At 47.0% G+C, this 12,525-nt stretch overlaps 1 long non-coding RNA gene across 1 annotated transcript; it reads right to left on the bottom strand.

Moving 5' to 3' along the window:
* Positions 1-328: 328 nt before the first annotated feature.
* Positions 329-11,327, bottom strand: LOC134984296 (uncharacterized). The gene is made up of 3 exons (XR_010191727.1): positions 11,282-11,327; positions 1,305-1,507; positions 329-391 (listed from the first exon to the last, which is right to left on the bottom strand). It is a non-coding gene; the product is annotated as an uncharacterized LOC134984296 (long non-coding RNA).
* Positions 11,328-12,525: the final 1,198 nt, after the last annotated feature.

The following is a 12,525-nucleotide window of genomic DNA, read 5'->3' as shown; positions in this document are numbered from 1 at the left end:
ACAGTATAATATCAGTGTATAAGACACACAGCTACTCTACAGATCATATAGTGACAGTCACTTTGGTATATTGGGGAGACCCTAAATCCCACCTACCTGATCTTCCTGTGGGATCCTGTGATTCTTCTCTGTACAATCCTGGGAATACAGAGGACGGGGACATCTCTCTGGGGTATCTCTGTTACTGGGTCCATCTGTAGGAGACACACAGTGACTGAGTACAGTGTATATATGTGATTATCAGGTGATGTGTGTATATAGGGGCCCCCATACCTGCTCTACCCTGTACAATACATGACAGTCTCCTCTTACCCAGTGATGTGAGGGGCCGGTGATTCTCCATCATCACGTCCTTGTACAGACCCCTGTGTTCCTCTATATACTCCCCCTCCTGCATGGAGACATAGACAGTGACATCCTGACACCTTATAGGAACCTAACACCCACAGTGACACATTCATCACCCAGACACATCCCCTGGTGTTATTGTACAATGTCCCATTCCCAGCAGTCACCTCTCCAGTCATCACCCAGACACATCCCCCGGTGTTACTGTATAAATGTCCCATTCCCAGCAGTCACCTCTCCAGTCATCACCCAGACACATCCCCTGGTGTTACTGTATAATGCCCCATTCCCAGCAGTCACCTATCCAGTCATCACCCAGACACATCCCCTGGTGTTACTGTATAATGTCCCATTCCCAGCAGTCACCTCTCCAGTCATCACCCAGACACATCCCCTGGTGTTACTGTATAATGTCCCATTCTCGGCAGTCACCTCTCCAGTCATCACCCAGGCACATCCCCTGGTGTTACTGTATAATGCCCCATTCCCAGCAGTCACCTCACCAGTCATCACCCAGAGACGTACCATGGTGTTACTGTATAATGTCCAATTCCCAGCAGTCACATCTCCAGTCATCACCCAGAGACGTACCATGGTGTTACTGTATGATGTCCAATTCCCAGTCACCTCTCCAGTCATCACCCAGACACATCCCCTGGTGTTACTGTATAATGTCCCATTCCCAACAGTCACCTCTCCAGTCATCACCAGACACATCCCCTGGTGTTACTGTATAAAGCCCCATTCCCAGCAGGCACCTCTCCAGTCATCACCCAGAGACGTACCATGGTGTTACTGTATAATGTCCAATTCCCAGCAGTCACCTCTCCAGTCATCACCCAGACACATCCCCCGGCGTTACTGTATAACACCCCATTCCCAACAGTCACCTCTCCAGTCATCACCCAGACACGTCCCCTGGTGTTACTCTATAATGCCCCATTCCCAGCAGTCACCTCTCCAGTCAGCAGCTGAATGATCTTGTTGGTGAGTTCTAGTATCTTCTGGTCATTGTGTCTCTTATGTATTAGTGTGTCAGTGAGTGAGGTAGAGGCACCGTGATGGGGCTTTAGGTCTGGCTTAGTCCACCTGCAACACGAGGATGGTTGCTGGGGGTCTCACGCTCACCGGATGTCTTCTTCACTATGGTGCAGTCCTGCTAAATGGGGGAGACATCAATATCACTGTAAATACTCCCAGATCTCCTCACCTCCCCAGTCATGTCCCTGTATTATTATTATAGATAATAGGATTTTAATACCTACCGGTAATTCCTTTTCTCTTAGTCCGTAGAGGATGCTGGGGATGCTTCAAGAACCATGGGGTATAGACAGGATCCGCAGGAGACATGGGCACTTTAAGACTTTGAATGGGTGTGAACTGGCCCCTCCCTCTATGCCCCTCCTCCAGACTCCAGTTTAAGTAACTGTGCCCAGGAAGACGGCCATTACGAGGAAATAATTTATTGTTAAACCACGGTGAGCATCTTACCAGCTCACACCTCCAGTATGGCGCAGAACGTTCCATTCAATAGAACACCAGCCGACGGCATGAAGAATATGAAGCAATATGCTGACATAAAGCATAACACAACCTGTGGGTAAACACAACCAATTACAGCATAACGCATGCCACAGCATGAATAACGTCAGCAACAGGCTGACTTAAACGCAACACACCATGTGTGTAACCATACCCAATAACTGCAGATACAGTACGCACTGGGACGGGCGCCCAGCATCCTCTACGGACTAAAAGAAAAGGATTTACCAGTCGGTATTTAAATTCTATTTTCTCATACGTCCTAGAGGATGCTGGGGATGCTTCAAGAACCATGGGGTTTATACCAAAGCTCTAGAACGGGCGGTAGAGTGCGGATGACTCTGCAGCACTGATTGGCCCAACAAGAGGTCCTCATCAGCCAGGGTATCAAACTTGTAAAACTTTGCAAAGGTGTTTGAACCCGACCAAGTAGCTGCTCACCAAAGTCGTAATGCCGAGACCCCTCGGGCAGCCGCCCAGGATGCGCCCACCTTTCTGGTAGAATGGGTCTTCACCGATTTCGGTAACACTAATCCAGCCGTAGAATGAGCCTGCTGAATCGTATCACAGATCCAGCGTGCAATAGTCTGCTTGGAAGCAGGAGCCCCAATCTTGTTGGGATCCTACAGGACAAACAGAGCCTCCGTTGTCCTAATCTGAGCCGTTCTGGCGACATAAATTTTCAAAGCTCTGACCACATTGAGAGACTTCTATTCCGTCAAGACTTCAGTAGCCACTAGCACAACAATAGGTTGGTTCATGTGAAACGACGAAACCACTTTTGGCAGAAAATTGCTGATAAGTTCTCAACTCCGCTCTATCCGTATGGAAGATTAAATAGGGGCACTTGTGGGACAAAGCCAAACTCTCAACAGTTCTGTGTCTAACAGTATTTCCAACGCCGACTACAGCGTCGTTGGGATCAACAGTGATTCTGGCAAGTTCAGGAGCCAACTACTTTGTTGAAGAACTGTCAGGGAGAATGCAACGTTTTGCACCACTTGGTTTCTTGACCTCGCCGTAATCAGGAGAGCGTCCCAGTACAGAATAATAACGACTCTTTTACTATCGAAGGAAAACCATCATATCGCCATCATTCCAGTGAATTGGTAATGACAATCCTGAAAAGCAAACCCAGGTAAGCCTAATGCGGAAGAAACCTTAATTAGACCCCCTTTCTCCTTTTCCAGATTGGAGATTCCTGCCCTGAGAGATTCCAGCTTGTAGTTCAACTTCTTAAGTAGAAATTTTTGGGATTTTAGATATAGGATTGTTCTGACCGAGCCGTCCGGCCTAGGGAGCACGAAAAAGCTTGAATAACAGCTTTTTTGTTTTTGTGACCGGGACAGCAGGACAATGACCTGATCCTGACACAACTCTTGTATGGCGTTGCATACTACCTCCCCATCCACAGGAGAATCGGTAAGGTCTATTTGAAATATCGGTGAAGGGAAACGTCTGGAAACTGCAGTATGTCCCCCTTGGGACTCTATTCTTAAACTCACTGGTCCATGTCCGTTCCAGGACTGACTAAAGAGTATTATACGTGGTCCCACCAGTGTAGACTCCCGCAAGATAGACCCAGCGTCATGCGGTGGATGTGGCAGAAACAGAGGAGGATTTCTGCTTCAGCAAACTTGAAAAGACTGCTGACCTCTGACCTTTTCACCATCCTCTAACTGCAAAGAAAGGGAAATCCGTATCTATTCGGTCGAAATGACTGCATCCTACAATAATGCATCACCAACCGTTATGAGGGAACATAGGGCAAGAAGGTAGACTTACCAGTGGAATCTGCCGAGATCAACTTAACAAGACCATCCCCAATCCAGGTTTTACCTTCATAGGGAAGGGACTCCAGTTCTACACGGAGTCAGCCTCAGCATTCCATTGGTGAATCCACAACGCCCTCCTAGTCGAGACCACCATGGAATTGGCCTGCTAACCCAAGAGTCCTATATCCCTTGTGGTCGCACGGCAGTCTGCTGCAATGTTATAGATATTACCCAACTTCAGGAGTACCCTGCATACAACTACTCCCCTATGCGCACGTAATGCAAGTATAATCAACGTACACATGGACACATAATTAGAGTATCACATATCTTCCTGCATACGATCCTTTGTGACAGGGCCCCGTACAGAACAGGGGGTGACTCTCACTTTATTCTATCCACGGCGGGAAAAGAATAAACACTCGGAATCCTCTTGAGGATTTGAAAATATCTGGTCACGGCCACTCAGCACATGAGAAGGAATAACTTTACCTCAGCATTCATTATAATTTTTTATATGTGTATATATATATATATATATATATATATCTTTAAATATAGCTATACACACAAATATATAACTCATATATAAATATCCCCTTTGACAGGAACAGCAGGGTTCCTAGTGACGTTAATACGTTCTTAATGTGTATGAAACATGTACTGAATGCTGATTTTATGGATCTAGTCAGGAAAATAAGAATTTACTTACCGATAATTCTATTTCTCGGAGTCCGTAGTGGATGCTGGGGTTCCTGAAAGGACCATGGGGAATAGCGGCTCCGCAGGAGACAGGGCACAAAAAGTAAAGCTTTTCCAGATCAGGTGGTGTGCACTGGCTCCTCCCCCTATGACCCTCCTCCAGACTCCAGTTAGGTACTGTGCCCGGACGAGCGTACACAATAAGGGAGGATTTTGAATCCCGGGTAAGACTCATACCAGCCACACCAATCACACCGTACAACTTGTGATCTAAACCCAGTTAACAGTATGATAACAGAGGAGCCTCTGAAAGATGGCTCCCTAAACAATAACCCGAATTAGTTAACAATAACTATGTACAAGTATTGCAGATAATCCGCACTTGGGATGGGCGCCCAGCATCCACTACGGACTCCGAGAAATAGAATTATCGGTAAGTAAATTCTTATTTTCTCTATCGTCCTAGTGGATGCTGGGGTTCCTGAAAGGACCATGGGGATTATACCAAAGCTCCCAAACGGGCGGGAGAGTGCGGATGACTCTGCAGCACCGAATGAGAGAACTCCAGGTCCTCTTTTGCCAGGGTATCAAATTTGTAGAATTTTACAAACGTGTTCTCCCCTGACCACGTAGCTGCTCGGCAGAGTTGTAATGCCGAGACCCCTCGGGCAGCCGCCCAAGATGAGCCCACCTTCCTTGTGGAATGGGCCTTAACAGATTTAGGCTGTGGCAGGCCTGCCACAGAATGTGCAAGTTGAATTGTGTTACAAATCTAACGAGCAATCGACTGTTTAGAAGCAGGCGCACCCAACTTGTTGGGTGCATACAGTATAAACAGCGAGTCAGATTTTCTGACTCCAGCCGTCCTTGAAATGTATATTTTTAAAGCTCTGACAACGTCCAACAACTTGGAGTCCTCCAAGTCGCTTGTAGCCGCAGGCACTACAATAGGCTGGTTCAGGTGAAACGCTGATACCACCTTAGGGAGAAAATGCGGACGCGTCCGCAGCTCTGCCCTATCCGAATGGAAAATTAAATAAGGGCTTTTATAAGATAAAGCCGCCAATTCAGATACTCTCCTGGCGGATGCCAGGGCCAGTAACATAGTCACTTTCCATGTGAGATATTTCAAATCCACATCTTTTAGTGGTTCAAACCAACGGGATTTGAGGAAATCTAAAATCACATTTAGATCCCACGGTGCCACCGGAGGCACCACAGGAGGCTGTATATGCAGTACTCCTTTGACAAAAGTCTGGACCTCAGGGACTGAGGCCAATTCTTTTTGGAAGAATATTGACAGGGCCGAAATTTGAACCTTAATAGATCCCAATTTGAGACCCATAGACAATCCTGATTGCAGGAAATGTAGGAAACGACCCAGTTGAAATTCCTCCGTCGGAGCACTCCGATCCTCGCACCACGCAACATATTTCCGCCAAATGCGGTGATAATGCTTCGCGGTGACTTCCTTTCTTGCCTTAATCAAGGTAGGAATGACTTCTTCTGGAATGCCTTTTCCTTTTAGGATCTGGCGTTCAACCGCCATGCCGTCAAACGCAGCCGCGGTAAGTCTTGAAAGAGACAGGGACCCTGTTGAAGCAGGTCCCTTCTCAGAGGTAGAGGCCACGGATCGTCCGTGACCATCTCTTGAAGTTCCGGGTACCAAGACCTTCTTGGCCAATCCGGAGCCACTAGTATCGTTCTTACTCCGCTTTGCCGTATGATTCTCAATACCTTTGGTATGAGAGGCAGAGGAGGAAACACATACATCGACTGGTACACCCAAGGTGTTACCAGCGCGTCCACAGCTATTGCCTGCGGATCTCTTGACCTGGCGCAATACCTGTCCAGTTTTTTGTTGAGGCGAGACGCCATCATGTCCACCATTGGTCTTTCCCAACGGTTTATTAGCATGTGGAAAACTTCTGGATGAAGTCCCCACTCTCCCGGGTGAAAATCGTGTCTGCTGAGGAAGTCTGCTTCCCAGTTGTCCACGCCCGGGATGAACACTGCTGACAGTGCTATCACGTGATTCTCCGCCCAGCAAAGGATCCTGGCAGCTTCTGCCATTGCACTCCTGCTTCTTGTGCCGCCCTGTCTGTTTACATGGGCGACTGCAGTGATGTTGTCCGACTGGATCAACACCGGTCTTCCTTGAAGCAGAGGTTCCGCCTGGCTTAGAGCATTATAGATTGCTCTTAGTTCCAGAATGTTTATGTGAAGAGACTTTTCCAGGCTCGACCACACTCCCTGGAAGTTTCTTCCTTGTGTGACTGCACCCCAGCCTCTCAGGCTGGCGTCCGTGGTCACCAGGATCCAATCCTGTATGCCGAATCTGCGGCCCTCCAATAGATGAGCCCTCTGCAACCACCACAGAAAAGATACCCTTGTCCTTGGAGACAGGGTTATCCGCAGGTGCATCTGAAAATGCGACCCTGACCATTTGTCCAACAGATCCCTTTGGAAAATTCTTGCATGGAATCTGCCGAATGGAATTTGCTTCGTAAGAAGCCACCATTTTTCCCAGGACTCTTGTGCATTGATGTACAGACACCTTTCCTGGTTTTAGGAGGTTCCTGACCAGGTCGGATAACTCCTTGGCTTTTTCCTCGGGAAGAAAAACCTTTTTCTGAACCGTGTCCAGAATCATCCCTAGGAACAGCAGACGAGTTGTCGGCATTAATTTGGATTTTGGAATATTCAGAATCCATCCGTGCTGCTTTAGCACCTCTTGAGATAGTGCTAATCCCATCTCTAGCTGTTCTCTGGACCTTGCCCTTATTAGGAGATCGTCCAAGTATGGGATAATTAATACGCCTTTTCTTCGAAGAAGAATCATCATCTTGGCCATTACCTTTGTAAAGACCCGAGGTGCCGTGGACAAACCAAACGGCAGCGTCTGAAACTGATAGTGACAGTTTTGTACAACGAACCTGAGGTACCCCTGGTGTGAGGGGTAAATTGGAACGTGGAGATACGCATCCTTGATGTCCAAGGATACCATACAGTCCCCTTCTTCCAGGTTCGCTATCACTGCTCTGAGTGACTCCATCTTGAACTTGAACTTCTTTATGTACAGGTTCAAGGACTTCAGATTTAGAATAGGCCTTACCGAGCCATCCGGCTTTGGTACCACAAATAGAGTGGAATAATACCCCTTCCCTTGTTGTAGAAGAGGTACCTTGACTATCACCTGCTGAGAGTACAGCTTGTGAATGGCTTCCAAACCCGTCTCCCTTTCGGAGGGGGACGTTGGTAAAGCAGACTTCAGGAAACGGCGAGGTGGATCTGTCTCTAATTCCAACCTGTACCCCTGAGATATTATCTGCAGGATCCAGGGATCTACCTGCGAGTGAGCCCACTGCGCGCTGTAATTTTTGAGACGACCGCCCACCGTCCCCGAGTCCGCTTGAGAAGCCCCAGCGTCATGCTGAGGCTTTTGTAGAAACCGGGGAGGGCTTCTGTTCCTGGGAAGGAGCTGCCTGTTGCAGTCTCTTCCCTCGACCTCTGCCTCGTGGCAGATATGAATAGCCCTTTGCTCTCTTATTTTTAAAGGAACGAAAGGACTGCGGTTGAAAAGTCGGTGCCTTTTTCTGTTGGGGAGTGACTTGAGGTAGAAAGGTGGATTTCCCGGCTGTAGCCGTGGCCACCAAATCTCCAAATAACTCCCCTTTTTATACGGCAAAACTTCCATATGCCGTTTTGAATCCACATCGCCTGTCCACTGTCGCGTCCATAAGCTCTTCTGGCCCAAATGGACATAGCACTTACCCGTGATGCCAGTGTGCAGATATCCCTCTGTGCATCACGCATATAAAGAAATGCATCCTTTATTTGTTCTAACGACAGTAAAATATTGTCCCTGTCCAGGGTATCAATATTTTCAATCAGGGACTCTGACCAAACTACCCCAGCACTGCCCATCCAGGCAGTCGCTATAGCTGGTCGTAGTATAACACCTGCATGTGTGTATATACTTTTTTGGATATTTTCCATCCTCCTATCTGATGGATCTTTAAGTGCGGCCGTCTCAGGAGAGGGTAACGCCACTTGATAAGCGTGTGAGCGCCTTATCCACCCTAAGGGGTGTTTCCCAACGCGCCCTAACTTCTGGCGGGAAAGGGTATAACGCCAATATTTGCTATCAGGGTAAACCCACGCATCATCACACACTTCATTATTATTTTATCTGATTCAGGAAAAACTACAGGTAGTTTTTTCACTCCCACATAATACCCTTTTTTGTGGTACTTGTAGTATCAGAAATATGTAACACCTCCTTCATTGCCCTTAACGTGTGGCCCTAATGAGGAATACGTTTGTTTATTCACCGTCGACACTGGATTCAGTGTCCGTGTCTGTGTCTGTGTCGACCGACTGAGGCTGACGGTGTTTCTGAGACGCCTGGACCGGTACTAATTGTTTGTCGGCCGTCTCATGTCGTCAACCGACCTTGCAGCGTGTTGACATTCTCACGTAATTCCCTAAATAAGCCATCCATTCCGGTGTCGACTCCCTAGAGAGTGACATCACCATTACAGGCAATTTCTCCGCCTCCTCCAACATCGTCCTCATACATGTCGACACACACGTACCGACACACAGCACACACACCTGGAATGCTCTGACAGAGGACAGGACCCCACTAGCCCTTTGGAGAGACAGAGGGAGAGTGAAATCACTGTGTCATCACCACCACTCCAAATGTATTATAATAATAATAATAATACTACCAGGACACCACAAGCTGCTGTCCCTGTATAATAATAACCATACACAAAAACCTGCTCCCCCCGTATTATACTAATAACAACAGGACACCCCATTCTGCTCTCCCTTTATAGTAATAATAAAATGACACCACAGGCTGCTCCCTCTGCAAAATAATAATAATAATAGGACACAGCAGGCTGCTCCCTTCTGTATAATAATAATAATAACAACAAGAACAACAGGACAGCACAGCCTGCTACCCCTGTATAATAATAATGACAGGACACCACAGGCTGCTGACCCTGTATAATAAGTGAACGCCGCTAGCTACTCCTTCTTTATAATATTAATAATAGGACACAACAGGCTGCTCCTCCTGTATAATAATAATAACAAGTCACCACAGGCTGCTCCTCCTGTATAGTAATAATAACAGAACACCACAGCATGCTTCCCCTGTATAATGATAATGACAGGACACCACAGGGTGCTCCCCCTGTATAATAATAATAATAAGTGGACACCACTAGCTACTCCTTCTTTATAATAGTAATAATAGGACAACAAAGGCTGCTCCTCCTGTATAATGGAAATTACCAAGAACGGTACTCGGGCAAAATATGGGCTGTTGTTCTAAGGCTGCTGCTATATAACAGGATTAGTCAATCCTGATACCTAAGCATACACAAAAAGAAAACCAATAATAGCAGCGCTGAATTCAATTAATACTAAAAATTAAAAAATTAGATGGATTGAATGAAAACAGATTAAAAATTTTATTAATAACTCTGATTAATAACCAATTAAAAGTGAATGTGACCACCGGCAGAATAAGTGAACCAGAAATGTCCGTTCCTTTTAAATAACTGGACACCAGTTTAGGCAGAATATACAGGCTTAGGAGCTGATTGCACAGTCCCGAAAAGGGTTATTACCGCTTCTTAGGCCGCTGGAGGCTGCTCCCCTGTAAAATTATAACAACAACACCAATGCACACCACAGGCTACTCCCCCTGCATAATAGTAATAATAATAACAACAACAACAACAACCACAACAACAACAACAGCAACAGGACACCACAGGCTGCTCCCCCGGTATTATAATTATAATAATAATAATACTTCCCCTTTATAATAATAATAGGACACCACTGGCTGCTCCCCCTGTATAATAATAATAATAATAATAACTGTACACCACAGACTGCTCCCTCTGTATAATAATAACAACAGGACAACACAGGCTGCTCCTCCCGCATTATATCAACAGGACACCACAGGCTGATCCTCCTGTATAATAAATATAATAAATATAATAACTGTACACCACAGGCTGCTCCCTCTGTATAATAATAACAGGACACCACAGGCTGATCCTCCTGTATAATAATAATAACAACAACAACAACAGGACACCACAGGCTGCTCCCCCTGTAGAGTAGGATGCCACAGGCTGCTCCTCCTGTATACTATGACAACACAAGATGTTACCCCTGTAAGTTATGACTACACAGGCCCCTCCCCTTGTATACTATGACAACACAGGATGCTACCCCTGTATATTATGACAACACAGGCCACTCCCCCTATATACTATGACAACACAGGCCGCTCCCCCTGTATACTATGACAGCACAGGATGCTACCCCTGTATATTATGACAACACAGGCCACTCCCCCTGTATACTATGACAACACAGGCCACTCCCCCTGTATACTATGACAGTACACAGGCTGCTCTATTATGGTAACGGCGGGGTCTGCGCCACCTGTATTACGGGAATGGCGGGGTCTGCGCCACCTGTATTACGGTAAAGGCGGGGTCTGCGCCACCTGTATTACGGTAAAGGCGGGGTCTGCGCCACCTGTATTACAGTAAAGGCGGGGTCTGCGCCACCTGTATTACGGTAAAGGCGGGGTCTGCGCCACCTGTATTACGGTAAAGGCGGGGTCTGCGCCACATGTATGACGGTAATGGTGGGGTCCGCGCTACCTGTATTACAGTAACGGCACGGTCTGCGCCACCTGCATTACGGTAATAGGACACTAGAGTGTCAGCCACCTGTACGGGGATAATGCAGCACCAGAAGCTGCTCCAGCTGCACTATAACAAGGCACCAGAGGCTGCTCCCCCTGTAGTACAGAACCTGACACCAGAGCTGCTCAGCCTATAGAATAATAATAATAATATCATTACCTGCTGCCAGACACAGCAATGGCTGCTCTCTGCTCCTGCTGCCTTGTGGGAATGATAGAAGGAAGGCGGAGCTCAGATCAGGGGAAAATGGCCGCCGCTTCTGACGTCACTATAAGGCCAGGGAACCTATTGCTGCTGCCGGACTTGTCTACAACAAAATGGCCGCCGGCCTCCTGAACTGAGGACATGTGGGTTAACGTTCATTACATAGGCCGGGGCTGTGGGCGGGGTGTAGTAGGGGAGGACCCAGTAACCAGTAAGCAGCCTTTGCCAATCATGCCCTACTTCCTGCCTGTGCGTTCCACCTTACTTCCGGACTGTGCGGTCCACATGCAGGAAGTGAGTTTTCATCGACTGCTGCAGTCTCCCAGGGTCCGTGGAGATCAGGTAATGGCGTCTTACTATACAGGGGGAGCAGCATGTGGTGTCCAGATATTATTATTATACAGGGGGAGCGGCCTGTGGTGTTCTGTTATTATTATTACACAGGAGGAGCAGCCTGTGGTGTCCTGTTATTATTATTATACAGGGGGAGCAGCCTGTGGTGTCCTGTTGTTATTTTTACACAGGGGGAGCGGCCTGTGGTGTCCTGTTATTATTACACAGGAGGAGCAGCCTGTGGTGTCCAGTTATTTTTATACAGGGGGAGCAGCCTGTGGTGTCCAGTTATTATTATTATACAGGGGGAGCAGCCTGTGGTGTCCAGTTATTATTATTATACAGGGGGAGCAGCCTGTGGTGTCATGTAATTATTATTATTATACAGGGGGAGCAGCCTGTAGTTTCCTGTTGTTATTATTATTATACAGGAGGAGCAGCCAGTGGTGTCCAGTTATTATTATTATACAGGGGGAGCAACCTGTGGTGTCCAGTTATTATTATTCAGGGGGGTAGCCTGTGGTGTCCTTTTATTATTATTATTTTTATTATTATACAGGGGGAGTGGCCTGTGGTGTCCTGTTATTATTACACAGGAGGAGCAGCCTGTGGTGTCCAGTTATTTTTATACAGGGGGAGCAGCCTGTGGTGTCCTGTAATTATTATTATTATTATACAGGGGGAGCAGCATGTGGTGTCCAGTTATTATTATTATACAGGGGGAGCAGCCTGTGGTGTCCTGTTATTATTATTAATATACAGGGGGAGCAGCCTGTGGTGTCCTGTTATTATTATACAGGAGAGCAGCCTGTGGTATCCTGTTATTATTATTATACAGGGGGAGTGGCCTGTGGTGTCCTGTTATT

This window comes from Pseudophryne corroboree (genome assembly GCF_028390025.1).
Source record: "Pseudophryne corroboree isolate aPseCor3 chromosome 3 unlocalized genomic scaffold, aPseCor3.hap2 SUPER_3_unloc_47, whole genome shotgun sequence".
Taxonomy (NCBI): domain Eukaryota; kingdom Metazoa; phylum Chordata; class Amphibia; order Anura; family Myobatrachidae; genus Pseudophryne; species Pseudophryne corroboree.
The sequence above is the reverse complement of the archived record's forward strand: the minus strand, read 5'-3'. Positions and strand labels throughout refer to the sequence as shown.